This window comes from Phoenix dactylifera, chromosome 4, assembly GCF_051530095.1.
Source record: "Phoenix dactylifera cultivar Ajwa chromosome 4, Ajwa_hap1_PhDact_Kaust_v1.1, whole genome shotgun sequence".
NCBI classification, from domain to species: domain Eukaryota; kingdom Viridiplantae; phylum Streptophyta; class Magnoliopsida; order Arecales; family Arecaceae; genus Phoenix; species Phoenix dactylifera.
This window is the reverse complement of record NC_143193.1, coordinates 7,513,196-7,533,512: the sequence shown is the minus strand read 5'-3', so window position 1 is coordinate 7,533,512 and position 20,317 is coordinate 7,513,196. Positions and strand designations below refer to the sequence as shown.

General features: G+C 53.5%; 1 pseudogene across 1 annotated transcript; it reads left to right on the top strand.

Annotated features, from left to right (window-relative positions):
- The first annotated feature begins 242 nt into the window (after positions 1-242).
- LOC103698811 (70 kDa peptidyl-prolyl isomerase-like) lies at positions 243-18,889 on the top strand (annotated as a pseudogene). Its single transcript, XR_015977068.2, has 13 exons — positions 243-939; positions 1,065-1,151; positions 16,283-16,542; positions 16,634-16,708; positions 16,790-16,872; positions 16,974-17,167; positions 17,255-17,344; positions 17,439-17,614; positions 17,701-17,821; positions 17,914-18,061; positions 18,185-18,309; positions 18,399-18,522; positions 18,656-18,889. The product of XR_015977068.2 is annotated as a 70 kDa peptidyl-prolyl isomerase-like (transcript).
- The last annotated feature ends 1,428 nt before the right edge of the window (positions 18,890-20,317 follow it).

The window sequence follows — 20,317 nt, the reverse complement described above, 5'->3', positions numbered from 1 at the left end:
TTCCAACCAGTAATTTTTTTTAAATAAAATAATTTTTCTATCCATCAAATATGATAAAATTTATTTTTTATATAATTTTTTTAAATAAATGATTTTTCAGATAATGTGGCGTATGTCAACCAAAAGAATGCTTGTGTGGAGTATAATAAAGAAAAGAAGGAAAATGCTTCCTCCCAAAGAAAAAAAAAAAGAGAGGAAAGAACAAACCCCCTCTGGATGCATCTCACTCTTCTCCACCCTCCCACCCAAAGGAACCTCCAAGAACCCGTTCCTCGCTCTTTCCTCGTGTCTGAAATACGTGGGCATCGATTAAATTATGGAGATCGGATGCTTCCTGCTTAGAATTTGGGAGGGCTTATTGATCTGCTGGTAGCCTTGGTGGTGCTAGGTGTGACGTACTCACATAGAGGTTCGCCTACTGTTGAGAAGGGTATAAGTAAAACCGACTGGGATACTCAACATGCGGTCATTTCTGTCCGTATTAAACATTCTCCTAGCAGGATGAAAGCTCAAATGGGGACTGCTATGCGTGGGTGGCCTTGTTCTTTCCTCCAAACCAACCCCCCTGTTTTTTTATAGCAAAAAAAAAAAAAAAACCATTCGTCGCTCCATAAAAACCTCCTCCTCTCTCTCCTCGCGTCCGAAATCCCAATCCAATCGCTCTTCCTTGAATCACCCATTCTTCGATCGTTGCTGTTCTTCGTATTGATATCGTCTTCTTCTTCTTGTTCTTCCTTTTGGTTTGGAAATGGAGGAGGACTTTGATCTTCCGGCGGGCGAGGAGGAGATGGACCTTCTCAACGACGACTACGAGCCCAACCCCATCCTCAAGGTCGGGGAGGAGCAGGAGATCGGGAAGCAGGGCCTCAAGAAGAAGCTCCTCAAGGAGGGCCAGGGCTGGGGCCTGGGAGACCCCTGAGGTGGGCGACGAGGTTGAAGGTATATAAATAATTTTATTTTCCGTTTTTAAACAAGAATTATGAGGTTAATCATCGCGCTGCTTTTGTTTTTCGCTGCAAAATTTGATCTTTCTTTTGATTTGTTTTTCTTTAATTGGATTCTAGTGCATTACACTGGAACGCTGCTGGATGGGACGAAGTTTGACTCGAGCCGTGATCGCGGGACACCGTTCAAGTTTAAGCTTGGCCAAGGTGAGTCTCTCTTTCTCTTTCTCTCCTGAATTAATAGTCAAATGTGATGGCTATTTGATTGACCTTGGGAGGTTTATAATGAATTTTGTTTCAGTGATTTTATTTCTGAAGCATGTCATTACGGCTAATAGATTTGTTACAATGGAAAATGATTATTAATTATGCGATTGGTTAGGAATTAGATTCTTTTTTGGTTCTGTGATATGCTTAGTATTAATTATCTATTAGTTAATTTTATTTAGAAATAGGAAATAAATAACTGTTGCAATAAAAAAATGAGAGCTCCCAATTGAAACGATACATATCAGGGGTTAGTAGCGTAGGAGAGTTAACAAGTGAATCAAGAGACGTTTGATAGAACTTGTATCCATTTCCTTGATCAGTAATGGGATGTTTGTAGGTCCTATGAGTAGTTGCCTGGCTGCTACCTTCCACCTTGTTGGCATTGTCAGGGAATAGATAGAAAACTTTGAGTTGATGTGTTGCTTGTTCAGAATCAATAATTCATAGTGTTGCTGGTGGTCCAAACCGAGAACGATTGGCACTGCGGTGTGAACGGGGTTCCGTCTGAGTTGTCTTGGTTGGTGTTGGTTGCGCTCCACCTTCCGCCAAGAAACCTGCAAACAAGCCTTGCACCACCACCAGGGTGGTGATGGCCCTCCGACGGTCAAGTCAGAGGAGATTGGAGGAGGAGGAGAGGTGATAATCGCAAGTAAGAGAGTGCTCTGGGAGATATTGCTCACCTCCCCCCCTTTCTCCCCCCAGCCGCATATATACCTGACCGGGGGGTCTCTCAGGGGGGTTCGTTATCGTGGGGCACGATGGTGTGGCCACTGACATGGCCGTTACAGGGCGTCGTGGAGCAGCACCGGGTACGGCCATGTCAGGGCATAGTGGGGCTCCGCTTTGTACGGCTGATACAGGAGATCGTGGAGCAGCATCGGATACAGCCGTTGCAGGGAGTAGTGGAGCAGGAGGCCGCGGCGTGCCTCTGGGGAATAGCCTGTCGTTATCAAGAGATCTCCGATTCGGGGTCGGAGCGCTGGATCAAGGGGCAGCCGACTCGGGGTCGGGCTGCGGAGCCGAGGATATCCGACTCGGGGTCGGATTGCTGGATCAAAGGGCAGCCGACTCGGGGTCGGGCTGCGGAGCCGAGGACGTCCGGCTCGGGGTCGGATTGCTGGATCAAAGGGCAGCCGACTCGGGGTCGGGCTGCGGAGCCGAGGACGTCCGACTCGGGGTCGGAGCGCTGGATCAAAGGGCAGCCGTAGTCTTCCTGGGCGCGCGTGCCGGTCACGTGGGGCATGGCGGCTTATTTCCCCCGTAACAGTAGCCCCCCACTTCCGAGCCTGGAACCAGAAGGGGAACAGGTGAAGGGAGTGATGTTTCGGGATTGCCGCCGTTCCTCGGAGAGGCGCGCGCGCTTCGAGCTCCCCGCCCTTTTTATGGCGTATGGCGGTTATTGCCGACCTGGCAGTCTGAGGATTTCGGCGGACATCCTTCCTTAATGGTGTCGATTCGCCTTTGGGGCGCGAGCGACCCTTCGGCAGCCAGGCGTCCTCTGGCGTCATCGAGGCGTCACTTGCCTTTCCGCCTATTTAATCGGGGGCCTTTCCCCGTCCGTCTTCTTCTTTACAGATATTTTCAAGTTTCCCCTTTGCGCAGCTGTTGCTGCCGTCGGACTGTTCACTTGTTTCTCCTTTGGCGCTCTCGGAGCCGTTCTTACCTCTTTTCCGGTGAGTTTTCCCCATTCTTCTACTTAGGGCTCTCCATACTTTCCCCTCTTATACTAGTGTACTCCAGTCGCTCCGGTCTTTCCCCCCTTCCTGTCCCCGTCCTAACCGTAGGTTTATTGGCCATTAGGAATGGGCGAAGTGAGAGCAGACCAAATTAAGTCGGAGCTGGTCGCCACAGATTTAGACAGACTCGTGGCTCGGTACCACCTTCCCGAGGCCTGCAACGCCACGCTCCCGGGGCCTGAGGAGAGGATGTCCCATCCTCCTCCAGGGAAGATCGCCATCAATGAGGGCATTCTCCAGGCCGGGTTCCGCTTTCCCCCTTCGGACTTGGTCATGCAGGTGCTACGGGGTTTAAGAGTGGCACCGACGCAACTGGTGCCGAACTCGTGGCGGGCCCTGACGGTCTTCCAGGTTCTCTGCCGTATGCACGAGATCCCCGCCACCCTGAATGTTTTTTGGGAGTTCTACAGCCTGAGCGGCCACCCCCAGGACAAAGGGTGGTGGTGCTTCGCAGCGCGGCGAGGATGCGGCCTTGTCAAGGAGGCTCCTACCTCCATTCACAAATGGAAGGAGCGCTTCTTTTTTGTTGATGCAGATCCCTCTTGGGAAATCAGGGCGACCTGGGAGACCCCGATGAAGTCTCCGATCGGCCTATCGAGACTATCAAGGGAGGAGTCCGATGGCTTGGCCGCCTTGAAGGGGTTGGTTGCCGAGGGCCAGCTCCCCCCGGTGGCCCGCCTTATTTCTGAGGATACTTTGGTGAATGTCGGTCTGAGCTCAGTCCCCACCGACCGTGAGTCCGCCACCGATTCTTTCTTGACTTTTTCCCTTTTTTCGTCCCGTTCTTTCCTTTGGTTTCTCCGTCTCCGACTATCCCGTCCTTTTTGCAGAGATCGACGACGTCATGCGGTCGGTGAAGACAAAGGCTGTTGGTAGGGCGTCCCTGCTGGAAGCAGCCCAGAGGAGGAAACGAGCTCTTCCGAGCGGGGCCCCACCGGCGAAGAAGTCCCGTAAGGAGGTGCCTCCGACGCCGACCGACGAGTCCGGGCCCACCGATCAGGGAGACGTCGTGGGCACGGACCGGCAGCTGACGCTGTATCAGCCCTCCGGTGGTAAGATTGCCGCTACTCCGGAGGTATCATCCGAGCCTGCCCGAGACGGACGGGTCGGACGTGATCGGTCCCCGACCCGGCCTTCGACTCGGTCAGCTCCTGATGACTCGAGGAGGGACGCGCCGAGGCCCCGACCGAGCGGGACCCTATCAATTCCTGGGGTGACCCCCGCCCCGAGCGCGATCGGCCGGACTCTTCCCCAGGCGATGGATAGGGGTAAGGCTGCAGAACCACCGTCCGGCTCTGGGGAGAAATCGGGGTCTGCCTTCACTACCGATGGCGCCCGAAATCTCATCGAAACAGTGCTGCTGGAGAAGGACCGTCGGCGGGTCCGGGAGTTGGAGGTCTCTGACGTTGGGGCTGCCAGCTGTGTCTGTCTCATGTCGGTAAGTGTTCTTCTGGCCGCTTTTCACCATTTATTGGCTCTGTTGTTCTCCGCCTGACTCCCTTATTTTTCCTATTTCTTAGCTCGCCCAGTACATGATCCGTCTGGAGGAGTGCTACAAGGAACAGGCGGGGCTTCTGGCGAAGGCCGAGGACCGGCTGAAAGCAGTGGAAAAGGGAGGCCAGGCCGTGGCAGGCAGGACGACCGGGGACTTCGAGGCGAGGCTCCGGGAGGCCGAAGAGCGGGCACTCGGCTTTGCTGCCCTCGAGAAGCAACTGTTGGAGGCTCAGGAGCAGCTCAAGGTTGCCTCGGGTCTCGAGGGCGAGGTCAAGAAGGCGGATGAGCGGGCCGAGAAGCAGTCCCGGAAGGCTGCCGACTACCGGGAGAGGTGGGAGAAGGCCCAGCGGTCAGCCGACAACGCCCGCAACCGAACCCGGTCTCTTGAAGCTAAGCTGGGCGAATTGGAGTCGGCCTTGGAGAAGTCCCGTGCGAGCGATCAGGAGCTTCATTCGCGCCTGACGGAGGCTGAGGCTGCTCGCATTGCTGCCGAAGCGAAGCACAAGGAGGCTCGGGCTGAGCTGCTGAGGGTCTCCACCGAGGCGGAAGGCCGGATTGTGGCGAAGGTCTTGGAGGCGAAAGCCCAGATTATGGAGCGGGCAGAGGCGGCGCTGGCCGAGAGGAGTGCGGAAATCGGGCGTCAGGCGGTAGAGGCTTATCGCCAGTCCGCCGAGTTCGCTCATGATATGTCGGAGGCAGTACAGACCTATCGTCAGTCCGACGAGTTTGTCCGTGACGCGTCGGACGCGGAGGCCGAAGCCTTTGTCTTAGGCTTCAAGGAGGGCCTGGCAAGGGTGTCGGCTAAGTACCCCGAAGTTGACCTGAGCGAGATCTCCCTTCTCGACTCCTCTCCGGCGCCATTGCCTGTTGGTTCTCCTGCTGCTTCCCTACCTCCTGCGGACGAGCCCGACGTTCCCGACCCGGGAGTTCCTCCAAGCTGACCTCTTGTACCTTTCGTTGTCTTCTTTTTTTTTGTATATGGCGTTTTGCCAAATTGTATGGGCCTCGGCCCTGAAACAATGAAAATTAATGCAAGTTGAATGTTTCTTCATCTCGCCTTCGTCCTTCTTTTTCTTTTAACTCTCGGTAGCGTCTTGCTGACTCCTGGCTCCCGAAATTCTTCCGGCGCTAGGCCAGGCATCCGAGGGTTAGGCCTCAGGAAACTCTTCCGGCGCTAAGCCAGGCATCCGAGGGTTAGGCCTCGGGAAATTCTTCCGGCGCTAAGCCAGGCATCCGAGGGTTAGGCCTCAGGAAATTCTTCCGGCGCTAAGCCAGGCATCCGAGGGTTAGGCCTCAGGAAATTCTTCCGGCGCTAAGCCAGGCATCCGAGGGTTAGGCCCCAGGAAATTCTTCCGGCGCTAAGCCAGGCATCCGAGGGTTAGGCCCCAGGAAACTCTTCCGGCGCTAAGCCAGGCATCCGAGGGTTAGGCCCCAGGAAACTCTTCCGGCGCTAAGCCAGGCATCCGAGGGTCAGGCCTCAGGAAATTCTTCCGGCGCTAAGCCAGGCATCCGAGGGTTAGGCCCCAGGAAATTCTTCCGGCGCTAAGCCAGGCATCCGAGGGTTAGGCCTCAGGAAACTCTTCCGGCGCTAAGCCAGGCATCCGAGGGTTAGGCCTCAGGAAACTCTTCCGGCGCTAAGCCAGGCATCCGAGGGTTAGGCCCCAGGAAACTCTTCCGGCGCTAAGCCAGGCATCCGAGGGTTAGGCCTCAGGAAATTCTTCCGGCGCTAAGCCAGGCATCCGAGGGTTAGGCCCCAGGAAATTCTTCCGGCGCTAAGCCAGGCATCCGAGGGTTAGGCCTCAGGAAACTCTTCCGGCGCTAAGCCAGGCATCCGAGGGTTAGGCCTCAGGAAATTCTTCCGGCGCTAAGCCAGGCATCCGAGGGTTAGGCCTCAGGAAACTCTTCCGGCGCTAAGCCAGGCATCCGAGGGTTAGGCCTCAGGAAATTCCACTCGTTGGTCGACCAAGGCTGGCGCATGCCGAGGCAACCGGTCGGGGCTTCAGGCTAGTCTGCTCCCGGGATGGTCATCGGGTTAGCCTGGCATCCGAGGGCCGAGCCTCGGGACCTTCCACTCGTTGGTCGGCCAAGGCTGGCGCAAGCCGAGGCGACCGGTCGGGGCTTCCGGCTAGTCTGCTCCCAGGATGATCATCGGGCTAGCCAGGCATCCGAGGGCCGTCAAGCCTCAGGAAATTCCGCTCGTTGGTCGGCCAAGGCTGGCGCAAGCCGAGGCGACCGGTCGGGGCTTCAGGCTAGTCTGCTCCCGGGATGGTCATCGGGTTAGCCTGGCATCCGAGGGCCGAGCCTCGGGACCTTCCACTCGTTGGTCGGCCAAGGCTGGCGCAAGCCGAGGCGACCGGTCGGGGCTTCCGGCTAGTCTGCTCCCGGGATGATCATCGGGCTAGCCAGGCATCCGAGGGCCGTCAAGCCTCAGGAAATTCCGCTCGTTGGTCGGCCAAGGCTGGCGCAAGCCGAGGCGACCGGTCGGGGCTTCAGGCTAGTCTGCTCCCGGGATGATCGTCGGGTTAGCCTGGCATCCGAGGGTTGTCAAGCCTCAGGAAATTCCGCTCGTTGGTCGGCCAAGGCTGGCGCAAGCCGAGGCGACCGGTCGGGGCTTCAGGCTAGTCTGCTCCCGGGATGATCATCGGGTTAGCCTGGCATCCGAGGGCCGAGCCTCGGGACATTCCGCTCGTTGGTCGGCCAAGGCTGGCGCAAGCCGAGGCGACCGGTCGGGGCTTCCGGCTAGTCTGCTCCCGGGATGATCATCGGGTTAGCCTGGCATCCGAGGGCCGAGCCTCGGGACATTCCGCTCGTTGGTCGGCCAAGGCTGGCGCAAGCCGAGGCGACCGGTCGGGGCTTCCGGCTAGTCTGCTCCCGGGATGATCATCGGGCTAGCCAGGCATCCGAGGGCCGAGCCTCGGGACATTCCACTCGTTGGTCGGCCAAGGCTGGCGCAAGCCGAGGCGACCGGTTGGGGCTTCCGGCTAGTCTGCTCCCGGGATGATCATCGGGCTAGCCAGGCATCCGAGGGCCGAGCCTCGGGACATTCCACTCGTTGGTCGGCCAAGGCTGGCGCAAGCCGAGGCGACCGGTTGGGGCTTCCGGCTAGTCTGCTCCCGGGATGATCATCGGGCTAGCCAGGCATCCGAGGGCCGAGCCTCGGGAAATTCCGCTCGCTGGTCGTGCGCTTGTCGCTCGCTGCCCGACGGGGTTTCTCCGTGGCCAGCCGCGATCATGTTTCTCCTTTTCTCTAAGCGTTGCCTGGGGGAACACGAGAAGGGCATTAAACGCTAATTAATGCGTTACCTGGGAAATCGGATCGCCAGCTGCTGCTTGCGAGGAGTGTTAGTTGAGCGGCCGCGATACGCGGGTTCTTCGAGGAGGATACGGCCTGGGCGCGAGCGGAGATATGTGGACCTAGGGGTACATGACACCCGGATTGTCCTGCACAAAGAATGCGGTTTAAGGAGAATGACGCTTAGGAAATCGCGGGGAGATACGCCTCGGGAGCCGGAACGGCTCCGGTTTCAATGCGCCTGCATTTATTGGAGCCACCCGCATCGGAACGACCAGGGGGCCGCAGTTTGGCTATAAATACAGGTGCAGGTACGATGGAGTTTGCCAAGCCGGAGCTGTTCAGGTTGCGATGGATCGCGGACCTCCTCCTTGGCATATGACTGAGAGACTCCTGTTGAAGGAAAGGGGAGGCGCTCCCCTTGCGACTTCAGCCAACTAGCCGTTTCATCTGGGATCAACAAGGAGGGTCTTCCCGGCGGAACTCCGCTCTAGGCGTTTCATCCGGGATCACATCTCCCCTCCTTGAAGTTCAGCCTCCCGATCGAGCTCTGCACCAGACGCTCAGTCCGGGACCGCGCCTCCATATGCTCTTCCCCCTCGAATTCCTTCTCTTTCCTACCACTGGGGAGGATGGAAATATCCTTTGGAGGCGGCGTTCCCCTGGGGGCAGCGGGAGCTTCTTCTGCGGCGGCTCCTCGTCTTTTTGGTGAGGTGCTGGATGGCGCCTCCGGTTAGAAGCACCCACTTCCGGTGGGATTGCAGCTGCTTTGGGTTGAGGGTTTGGGATCCTCGGTCCTCAGCTCCACGGATTCTCCACCTCTTCTTTGCTTTCTTTACTCCCTAATTCCCCTCTGGGAATTCCTTGTAATCACACGAGCACGCCATTGTAACCAGAAATTATTGAAATGAAAAGTGTTGCACCTTTTCAAATTGTCTTTCTAGCCTTGTTGTTCTACTGGTAATACATCCGCAGGTTAGCGGAATTCCAGCCCCTTGGAATTTCTCGGCCATCTAGGGCTTCCAACTGGTAGGAGCCAGGTCGGTTTACCCAACGAACTTTATACGGGCCTTCCCAATTCGGCGCTAGCTTCCCACCTTCCGTAGGTTGAGATGCCTTAGCTCGCCTCAGCACCAGATCTCCAATTCTGAAAAGCTTCGGTCGGACTTTGGAGTTGTAATATCGGGCCACCCTCCGCTGATACATTGCCATCCGAACCTGCGCCATTTCCCTTGCTTCTTCCAAGAGATCCAGGTTCCCTCGGAGTTGCTCCGAGTTGGCCTCGGGTCGGTGTGCGGCTACCCGAGGTGAGGGAAGTCCGAGCTCTACGGGGACAACGGCTTCCGTGCCATAGGTTAGGCTGAAAGGCGTCTCCCCGGTAGGAGTCCGATGCGTGGTCCGATACGCCCAAAGGACATTCTCGAGTTCCTCGACCCAAGCTTGCCCCGTCCGTCCGATCCGCGCTTTGATACCTTGGAGGATTGTCCGATTTGTGACCTCGGCCTCGCCGTTGGTTTGGGGATGCGACACGGACGTGAACCGATGTTCGATCCCGAACTCCTCGCAGAAGTCTCGGAAATGCTTGTTATCAAACTGTCGACCGTTATCCGAGATGAGGACCCGAGGTACCCCAAATCGGACAATGATGTTCTTCTTTACGAACTTTCGGACTTGCGCCTCCGTGATGGTGGCCAGTGGCTCTGCCTCCACCCACTTGGTGAAGTAGTCGATGGCGACAATCAAAAATTTCCGCTGGGCCGAAGCGATGGGGAATGGTCCGAGGATATCCATTCCCCACTGTGCAAAGGGCCAGGGGGCGGTGATTGGCGCCAAGGGAACAGAGGGGACTCTCTGGATGTTGGCGTGGCGCTGGCAGGCGTCGCATTTCCGTACGTGATCCTTTGAGTCTTCCAATAAGGTCGGCCAATAGTAGCCTTGCCTCATGATCTTATGTGCCAGGGACCTAGCCCCCAGGTGCGATCCGCAGATGCCTTCGTGGACTTCGCTGAGGGCGTAAGCCGCTTCCGAAGGGCGGAGGCACCTTAAGAGGGGGGCGGTGAACGAGGTCCGATACAGCCTCCCTTCGTAGAGTACGTAGTGGGTGGACTTCATAACAAGTCGCCGAGCTTGATCTTCATCTTCGGGGAGGATCCCTTCGGCGAGGTAAGCTACAAGCGGGTCCATCCAAGATGGTTCCGGATCAATTGCCATTACCGCTTCAGCCTCGCCGATGCTCGGGGCATCTAGGGTCTCCAGGTATATCGCCCTTGACAAGTTGTGTGCCTCAGCGCCCACCAAGCGGGACAACCTGTCGGCCCTAGCATTTTCGCTCCTTGGGACCTGCTGAATGTCAATACTGCCGAGGTCGGGAATGAGTGCTTGCACCTTCCGGCCGTAGCTCTGCATGGTCGGGCTCCGTGCCTCGAACTCCCCTCGAACCTGCCCGACCACCAGCTGGGAGTCGGTGAAGACCTTCAGACGCCGGATGCCGAGCTCCTTGGCGAGTTTGAGTCCCGTGACTAGGGCCTCGTACTCCGCCTCATTGTTGGTCACTGGAAATCCGAACCTCAAGGCATATTCGGCTATCACTCCATCGGGATTGGTAAGGACCAGCCCAGCCCCTCCACCTTCAGGGTTCGACGACCCGTCAATGTGGAGCGTCCAGATCGGGAGATCGAGGCTGGGTGTTTCCGGCGGCCTAGGTTCCGCCTCCTGCACAGTGCACTCAGCGAGAAAGTCCGCGAGCACCTGGGCCTTGATGGCGGGCCGAGGCTGGTAGCGGATGTCGAACTCACCAAGTTCTACTGCCCACTTCACCAGCCGTCCCGCATTCTCAGGATTGCTGAGGATCTGCCGCAGTGGTTGATCGGTCAAAAGGGTGACAGAATGAGCCTGGAAATAGGGGCGAAGCCTCCTGGTCGCAGTCAGCAGCGCGAAGGCGATCTTTTCAGCCTTCGTGTACCGCGTCTCGGCATCCCGGAGGACTCGGCTGGTGTAGTACACGGGCTTCTGAAGTTTTGCCTCTTCCCGAACCAGTACTGCGCTGACTGCGGTTGGGGAGACCGCCAGGTAAAGGTAGAGCATCTCCCCCTCTTGCGGCTTGGACAGCAGGGGAGGAGACGCCATGTACTCCTTGAGCTGGTCGAACGCCACTTGACATTCAGCCGTCCAGAGGAAGTCTTTCGGGCGCTTCAACACCTTGAAGAACGGTTGGCAACGTTCGGCCGATTTTGCCACAAATCGTCCGAGCGCGGCGACCCTCCCAGCGAGCTCCTGAACCTCCTTCACTTTGGTCGGAGGGGACATATCTTGGATAGCCTTGATTTTGTCCGGGTTGGCCTCGATCCCCCGCTGGTTGACAATGAAGCCGAGGAACCTCCCGGCCGAAGCACCAAAGGCGCACTTCGCTGGGTTTAGCTTCATACGAAACTTCCGCAAGGTGGCGAAGGTCTCCTCCAGATCCGCAATGTGCTGATCCGCATGGCGGCTCTTTACCAGCATATCGTCCACGTACACCTCCATGTTCCGGCCGATCTGCTCCTTGAAGATTTTATTGACGAGGCGCTGGTAAGTAGCGCCAGCGTTCTTCAGACCGAAGGGCATTACCTTGTAACAGTACAGCCCCCTGTCTGTTATGAAGGCCGTTTTCTCCTCGTCCTGTGGAGCCATCATTATTTGGTTGTAGCCGGAGAAGGCGTCCATGAAAGACAGCAGCTGATATCCGGAAGTCGCGTCGACCAGTTGGTCTATTCGCGGGAGCGGAAAGCTATCCTTGGGGCACGCCTTGTTCAGGTCGGTGTAGTCGACGCACATCCTCCACTTCCCGCTCGCCTTCGGGACAAGTACGACGTTTGCCAGCCACTCGGGGTAGCTCACTTCCCTTATGAAACCTGCCTCCAAGAGTTTGTCTACCTCCTGGTCGACCACCCGGATCCGATCCGGGGCACAGTGTCTCTTCTTTTGCTTTACTGGTCGGTGGGTCGGGTCGACGTTGAGGGCGTGAGAAATGACCTCCGGGTCGATCCCAGGTACATCGGCCGCCGACCAGGCAAACACATCAGCATTGGCTCGGAGGAATTCCACTAACCGGAGCCGAGCTTCCAAGTCGAGGTTGGCACCGACCCGGACCGTGCGGTCCGGGCGGCCTTCTTCGAGGGGAACTTCGATTACGCCCTCGGCCGGCTCCCCGTGCCGCAAGGCCACTTCGTCTCTGGCGTCAAGGGACTCGACGCTTAGGGCCTCCATGGGCTTCTTCCCTTTGAGAGTTGCTAGGAAACACTGCCGTGCGGTTGGTTGGTCACCTCGGACCTCTCCAATCCCGGCCGCCGTGGGGAACCGCATGAGCAAATGGTAGGTAGAAACCACCGCGCGAAGGGCGTTCAGTCCGGGTCGTCCGAGGATAGCGTTGTAGGCCGAGGGGACACGGACGACCAAGAACCCGAGTCGCACCGTGGCTTCTGCGGGTGCAACGCCCGCAGTCACAGGCAGCTCAACGACACCTTCGGCCGAGATAGCGTCACCAGTGAATCCTATGAGGGGGGTGGATGTTTTGTGCAACAATTGTCTGGACAAGCTCATCTTTTGGAAGGCCTCGTAAAACAAAATATCAGCTGAGCTTCCACTATCCACAAGAACACGCCTTACATCATAGTTTGCCATAGTGAGGGAGATCACCATGGCGTCATCGTGGGGGGTCTGAACCCCCTTTACATCTTCATCACAAAAAGTGATTACATTACCGACCCTCTGCCTCTTCGCGACGGCTGCCCCTGACGCTTCAGTCGAGCCCCCTGCGTTCCTCACGGGCCGAGAGCAGCCCCCAGTGATGGTGTGGATCACTCCCGCAACGGGTCGATTCTGCTCCCGAGGCTCCTGAGGGGCCGGGTCGGCCGGACGCGGGTCTGCCGGGGGACGTCGGTCGTTTACATATCGACCGAGACGCCCTCGGCGAATGAGAGCCTCGATCTCGTCCCGAAGCTGGAAGCAGTCTTCGGTATCGTGGCCGTGGTCTCGGTGGTACTCACAGTACGCCCGAGAAGGCCTCCTCCCAGGGATCTTCTTCATCTGCCTCGGGACCGGGAGGTCCTCCCGCCCCTTGACCTCCATGAGGATCTGGGCCCGGGGGGCCAGGAGTGGGGTGTACCGGTTGAAGCGTCGGTGCGGGGAACGAGGGCGTGTGGCGCCGTGGTTCCTTGCTGGTGACGGGCTTCTGCGCCGGCGTTGAGGCGTCGGGCTCCTCCTCTGGGGTGCCTCTTTTCGCCTTTTCTTCCCGGGCTTTAGAGGGGCCTCGGCGGCCTCCTTGTTCCGGTGGGAGGCTGCCTCCTCGGCGTCTGCATACTGGTTTGCCCGAGATAACAGCTCCGGGAAGCTCCGCGGCAGGCGTTTGTCCAGGGAGAAGGTGAGTCTGCCCTTCCGGAAGCCACGCTTCAGGGCTGAGAGAGCCACTTCCTGGCTCAGGTTCCGGACCTCCAGTGTAGCCTTGTTGAAGCGGGTGAGATAATCCCGCAGGCTTTCTCCCTCGTTTTGCCGGACATCAAAGAGGGAGTCGGAGACCAGTCGCCGCCTGCTACTGACGGCGAAATGGCTGATGAAGAAGCGGGTGAACTGGTCGAAGGACTGGATGGAGTTAGCCTCCAGGCCGGCGAACCATGCCCTTGCCGGGCCACGGAGGGTCGCCGGGAAGGCCTTGCAGAGGAGCGGATCCGATGCTCCATGGAGGAGCATAAGAGTCCTGAAACTCTCTACGTGGTCCCGCGGGTCCGCCGCCCCGTCGTAGGGTTCGATCGCCGGCATTTTGAACCCCGGCGGGTTCGGGGTCCGCAGGATCCTCGAGGCAAGCGCCGGCTGGGAGGAGATCTCCAAGTCAGCGAAGGGATCTTTGGAGTGGCCCTTCAGGACCTGGAGTTGTCTGTGGAGATCGTCCACCCGCCGGTCCAGGGAGCGCGACCGGTGGGTGGGGGACAAGGAGCGGCGCGAGGGGGACCGACTGGAGTGCGGGCCCCTCGAGGACTGGGGTGTCTGAGAACGCGCCCGGGTCCGCCTCTCGTACCCCGCACAGCTCCGATGAGAAGGTCCTGGCAGAATGGACCGCACTCGAGAATCCTCCTCGCGCCGGCACTCCTCTCCATGGGAGAGGAAGGAGCGCGGGTTGTGAGGAAGAGGCGAGTGCTCGGGGGGCAGCGGCTCCTGAGCCCGTTGCGGCACCCGAGAGATCACACCCTGCAGATTCTGCACTGCCTCCGCGAGGGTGCGAACCTGCTGGGCTAGCTGGTCGAACTGAGCAGCTTCGACCGTCTGAATGGGAGAAGGGGCGGTGGAATGCTGCTGAGAGTGCGTTGGGGACGCAGCAGCCTCTCGGCCGGAGGCGCGAGAGGCTCCGCGACCGGAAGCATTGGAAGCTCCACGACCACCTCGCCGTGCCATTACGATCGTTCTAAGATTCGTCCCTTCCTCTAGCGCCAACTGTTGCTGGTGGTCCAAACCGAGAACGATTGGCACTGCGGTGTGAACGGGGTTCCGTCTGAGTTGTCTTGGTTGGTGTTGGTTGCGCTCCACCTTCCGCCAAGAAACCTGCAAACAAGCCTTGCACCACCACCAGGGTGGTGATGGCCCTCCGACGGTCAAGTCAGAGGAGATTGGAGGAGGAGGAGAGGTGATAATCGCAAGTAAGAGAGTGCTCTGGGAGATATTGCTCACCTCCCCCCCTTTCTCCCCCCAGCCGCATATATACCTGACCGGGGGGTCTCTCAGGGGGGTTCGTTATCGTGGGGCACGATGGTGTGGCCACTGACATGGCCGTTACAGGGCGTCGTGGAGCAGCACCGGGTACGGCCATGTCAGGGCATAGTGGGGCTCCGCTTTGTACGGCTGATACAGGAGATCGTGGAGCAGCATCGGATACAGCCGTTGCAGGGAGTAGTGGAGCAGGAGGCCGCGGCGTGCCTCTGGGGAATAGCCTGTCGTTATCAAGAGATCTCCGATTCGGGGTCGGAGCGCTGGATCAAGGGGCAGCCGACTCGGGGTCGGGCTGCGGAGCCGAGGATATCCGACTCGGGGTCGGATTGCTGGATCAAAGGGCAGCCGACTCGGGGTCGGGCTGCGGAGCCGAGGACGTCCGGCTCGGGGTCGGATTGCTGGATCAAAGGGCAGCCGACTCGGGGTCGGGCTGCGGAGCCGAGGACGTCCGACTCGGGGTCGGAGCGCTGGATCAAAGGGCAGCCGTAGTCTTCCTGGGCGCGCGTGCCGGTCACGTGGGGCATGGCGGCTTATTTCCCCCGTAACACATAGCATCTAGTAAATTGCAGTGGAAAGGATCCAAGTTAGATAAGTGATATCACATAAATCCTTGTACGGAGATAGTATCCATAATTTTCCCATTACTACGCGTAAAGAATAAACACCATTTTGGATAATGGGTGTGTAACAACCCAGGACCTCACCCAAAATGGCTAGCTGAAAAGTATTTTATGGGTTATTTAGTCTTGTATAAGTACCTAAGATTTTCTCAGCGAATAACCGATGTGGGATTAAATACACGCTTGCATGAGTCCTCACATACTCCTTCGTTTAAGCCCTAATATCCTCGTCAGGCTAAGGGTCTAAATCCATTTAAATCTAATCATAAACACCATGATCGATACGTGGTCAACCTCACTAAGCTCATGCTACAATGTCTTCTGGTCCACATGAGTCATAGGCCGGGTTCGCTGTGATACCATTTGTGGTAACCCAGGATCTCACCTAAAATAGCTAGTCGGAAGGTATTTTTTGTGTTTCTTAGTTCTGTATAGGTACCCAAGATTTTTCCGGCGAATAATCGATGTGGGATTAAACACATGCTTGCATGGATCCTCGAAGGGTATTCATGAAATTGCATGGAAGACATTTTTGTGTGGCTACTATAGTTTGACTGCGACATTTGCTAATTGATTGCTAATAATAACTAGCTGAGTGTAATGAACTGAGTATTGCTAATAATAACTAGCTGAGTGTAATGAACTGAGTGTTGACAACACCGACTTAGAAGAGTCCCTGCATATAGTGTGGTACTTTTCATGCTCAGAGTTGATCATAGTGAGAAATTTAGAAGGAAAACTGGATTCACCATGGTTTTTTTAAAAAAATATATATATATGACAGGCCTGTCTTTTACTGATCACTTTCATTTAGTGTTTGCTCCTGTTGTCAGTTAGCTTAGCAATGTCGCATTTGCAGTTATGAGAATAAGACTTATGCTCTGTCCCACCCCCCACCCCCCACCCCCCCCCACCCCAAAAAAAAAAGCGAAAAAGAACCACCCAAAAAAAATAAAAAGAAAAACATGGCAGTGGGACCCCTGATCGTTTTTTAGTTGACCAATGCTGCATGGTAACTCTAGTCAGGGTCTTTTGCGTGGTGACTTTTTTAATTCTTCTTTTAGTATGGTGATAATGCTTCATCTGCAAAGTCTCTAGTTATTGTTTGCAATAACATGGTGGTTGTTAAAGCTTAGCATTCCCTGCAGTCCTATCTAAAAGTTAGGATTGCCTTTACTCTATTTGTTTCAGGCCATGTAATAAAGGGATGAGATCAGGGTATTAAGACCATGAAGAAGGGTGAGAACACCATCTTCACCATCCCTCCAGAGCTGGCATATGGTGAGTCCGGCTCTCCTCCCACCATCCCACCCAATGCCACTCTTCAATTCGATGTGGAGCTGCTCTCCTGGACCAGTGTAAAGGACATATGCAAAGATGGAGGCATTTTCAAGAAAATACTGAAAGGAGGAGAGAAATGGGCAACCCAAAAGATCGGGACGAAGTTTTTGGTATGGTTTCTTGTCCTTATCTTTTGCATCCTTGTGTATCCTTCTATTGTTCCCTGTTGAGCTTTTCCTAAATTTATTTCTCTTTATGCAGTAAAATATGAGGCCAGACTTGAGGATGGAACTGTTGTCACCAAGTCTGATGGAGTGGAGTTCACTGTTAACGATGGTTAGCATCTCCCACAGCGGTATTGTTGTGGGATTTTGTTTTTTCCTGGATGTCTTGTGGCATTGTCTTTCTCTTTTCCAGGGTACTTCTGTCCTGCACTATCAAAAGCTGTGAAAACAATGAAAAAGGGTGAAAAAGTAACTTCTCACCGTTAAACCACAATGTGAGTTTAAATTAGCGATTATAGAACCTTGCTTATTCCCCAGTGCCAAATTTTATTTGGATTTCTAACATCCTCATGGCAATATCCTTTTCATGGACAGATGCATTTTGGTGAGAAAGGTAGGCCAGCATCTGGTGATGAAGGTGCAGTGCCACCAAATGCAACCTTTAATGTGGAACTGGAATTAGTCTCTTGGAAGAGTGTCACTGAGGTTGGTGGTGATAAGAAAATCCTTAAGAAAATTCTGAAGGAAGGAGAGGGCTATGAACACCCGAATGATGGAGCAGTTGTAAAAGGTGAACATTCATCAATAATATTTTTGCTCTCTGTGTAGAGGTCGTCATTGCAGGCTCTCTAAATTTATTGAATTTTGATCTTGGCAGTGAAATTGATTGGAAAGCTGGAGGATGGGACTGAATTTGTGAAGAAGGGTTATGATGGGGAGAAAGCATTTGAGTTCAAAACAGATGAAGGTAATATTTCTTTTGTAGTAAAATCAAAGTTTAAGATTGTCCTGGTATATAATAGTGCGATGCTAATAGTTACATGGGCTTTGATGTTGAGCAGAACAAGTCATCGAAGGTTTGGATTGTGCTGTGATGACAATGAAAAAGGGAGAAGTTGCTTTGGTGACAATTCCACCTGAACATGCATTTTCTTCAACTGAATCAAAACAGGATCTTGCTGTGGTTCCTCCCAATTCAACTGTGTATTATGAGGTTGAGCTTGTATCATTTGTGAAGGTTGGTAGGGTTTCCCTGGTCCATGACTTCTCTGTCAACAGTCCTTATCCTTGCTAATCTGTAATGTTTTCCACTCTGATATTCAGGAAAAAGAATCATGGGATATGAACAATGTGGAGAAGATTGAAGCAGCTGGGAAGAAAAAAGGGAGGAAATGCATTGTTCAAATTGGGCAAATATGTCAGGGCCTCCAAGAGATATGAAAAGGTGAGCTATCATCAATTTTTTACCTAGACTACCATGTCGTAAAGATTTGTCATGTTTTATTAATTGGCTTGTTATATGATTTCTAAACTCAGGCCGCCAAGTTTGTAGAATATGATAGCACATTTAGCGAAGAGGAGAAGCAGCAGTCCAAGGCACTGAAGGTTACGTGCAATCTTAAACAATGCAGCGTGCAAGCTTAAGCTTAAGGACTACAAGCAGGCAGAGACGCTTTGCACCAAGGTATTGGACTAGACCCGCATCTTGGTTTCCGGTTCTCATCATGTGAACATGTACTTAAAAGCAATCAGATTCCAGAATCCAGACATGAACTAAACTCTTGGGCAAAACATTTGCAAATGGTAGGTGTTGGAGATTGAAAGCAGGAATGTGAAAGCTCTTTACAGGAGGGCACAAGCATACATGCAACTTGCTGATTTAGATTTAGCAGAGTTGGACATCAAGAAAGCACTCGAGATCGATCCCGGTAACAGTTATATCTCTGTTGAGTGATGAATATGTATTGTATATGAGTTTTCAATGCAATTACATCTGTTATTGATCTCTGTTTGGATGAAATCAGAGACGTCAAGCTAGAATACAGGACTCTGAAGGAGAAAGTGAAAGAGTATAACAAGAACGACACCAAGTTCTACGGCAATATGTTTGCTAAATGGAGCAAATTAGAGCATTTGGAATCCAATGTAAGACATCATTCCAATTTAGTCACTTCTCATCTGTCCCTAGTTTTCTTCTTCGCCGGACTTTCTCTCCTTTTCTGCACCGTCTATATGCCTGAATGATCTCGGTAATGACTAGTTGCCTCTCTAATTGCAGAAATCTGAGAACCAGGCAACGGCAAAGGAGGCAGAACCTATGAGAATTGATAGTGCAGCCTGAAAGCATGTAAAGCAGCACAACTCAGATTTATTACTCTTCTTTAAAGAAGGGTGTATTGGGTTTCACTCTTTTGGTCTTGACTCTTGATGTCATGTTTTGGGTCTGTTCGTATCTGCGGGTGATAGTAGTCCAACATTTTATGTAAACAATTAAAAAGATGCTAATTGGATGCAAGGGAGCTTATATCTGGTTTAGTTTATTGGTTTAGTATAACAATTTTTTTCGGAACCAAGGAGCTTCGTCGCTCTTTGTGTCACGCCCCGAGCCCGAGGCGCGACGCCGCACGCCCGCACGGCGGGCCGCACAGGCGTGCAAGGCATCGGATCATATCAAAGCAAATACAGATATTCAAAACTGACATAATTATTTAAATTTACTCAAAAGCAGTCTTACAAAATTTCAAATAACATATGCTTACGTAAGTCAAATACTTTAATCAATCTAACTAAAGGACCAATAATTGAAGGAATCGTCGGAAAATCTAACGCACTTCTCAATTCCGTGAGATCAAGCCTCTGAATCTGAAAAATGGAGAAAATAGAATAATGAGCTACACTAGCCCAGTAAGCAACAAAATACCCCAGAGTGGGGTCAGAGCATATCAGATCAAAATACAGAATAATATCTGGAATAAATCATAAATAACATCGTTTTGTTGTTTTCAAAACTTATTATCATTTTTCCAAAAACTCTTATACCAGAATCTCAACATAATAGGCTACGGCCACGTAACCCAGTGGCATGGGTTGCACAAGGTGCCAAACACCACTATTATTAAGCACCGGTGGTACGGTGTCCAAATACCACTATTCTAATCACCGGTAGTACGGTGTCGAAACCGGTTCCTCACAGATTACAAGTCGACAGGGCCAACGTATAATCCCCATTGGCGGGGCCAGAACAGAACAGATCATAGCCATGCTGAGAATACATATATATAAAAACAGATTTCATAAATTTTCCAGTCATAGTTTACGGAATTCAAAGCATAATTTCCAGAAATTTAACATGCCAGACCCATTTTACTAAATACAAAATATATTTCAGAATTTAATCTATTTATCAAATAATTTAGAAATCACACTCGAAGTATTAAGTTATTACCTCTTCTCGCTTGATTCCTACTTCAGGTAGACGGATCAGGTTCACCTGTTAAAGTTTAATTAATTTCTTGTTAATTTCAGACTAAGCAAAATTCAAAAATAATACTATTGGACATGGCCCAACAGAGCCCAAAGTTGGCCCATAATAGGCACGGCCTGATAGGGCCCATATCGGACTCGGCCCAATGGGCCCGCATAGACTCGGCTAAATAGGGCCCCCAAGGTTGGCTTCTAATTTGTTCATTTATACAATAAGATTTATTGCAGGGACTAATACTTAATTACAGGGTACTATTCTATAATAAAACTTGAGTGAGGGGACTAAATAAATATAGTTGGGGGCCTTTATGTGATAAATCTTTCCTATAGGGATCAAATACAAATTACAGGAGTCCCTATTTCTGAAATAGCATACTGCCACGGGCTTAACTGCAAAAAATCTGTTTATTGGTCAAATGGGTTTGGGTTTCGGGTTCGGGTTCGGATTCTCGGGTTT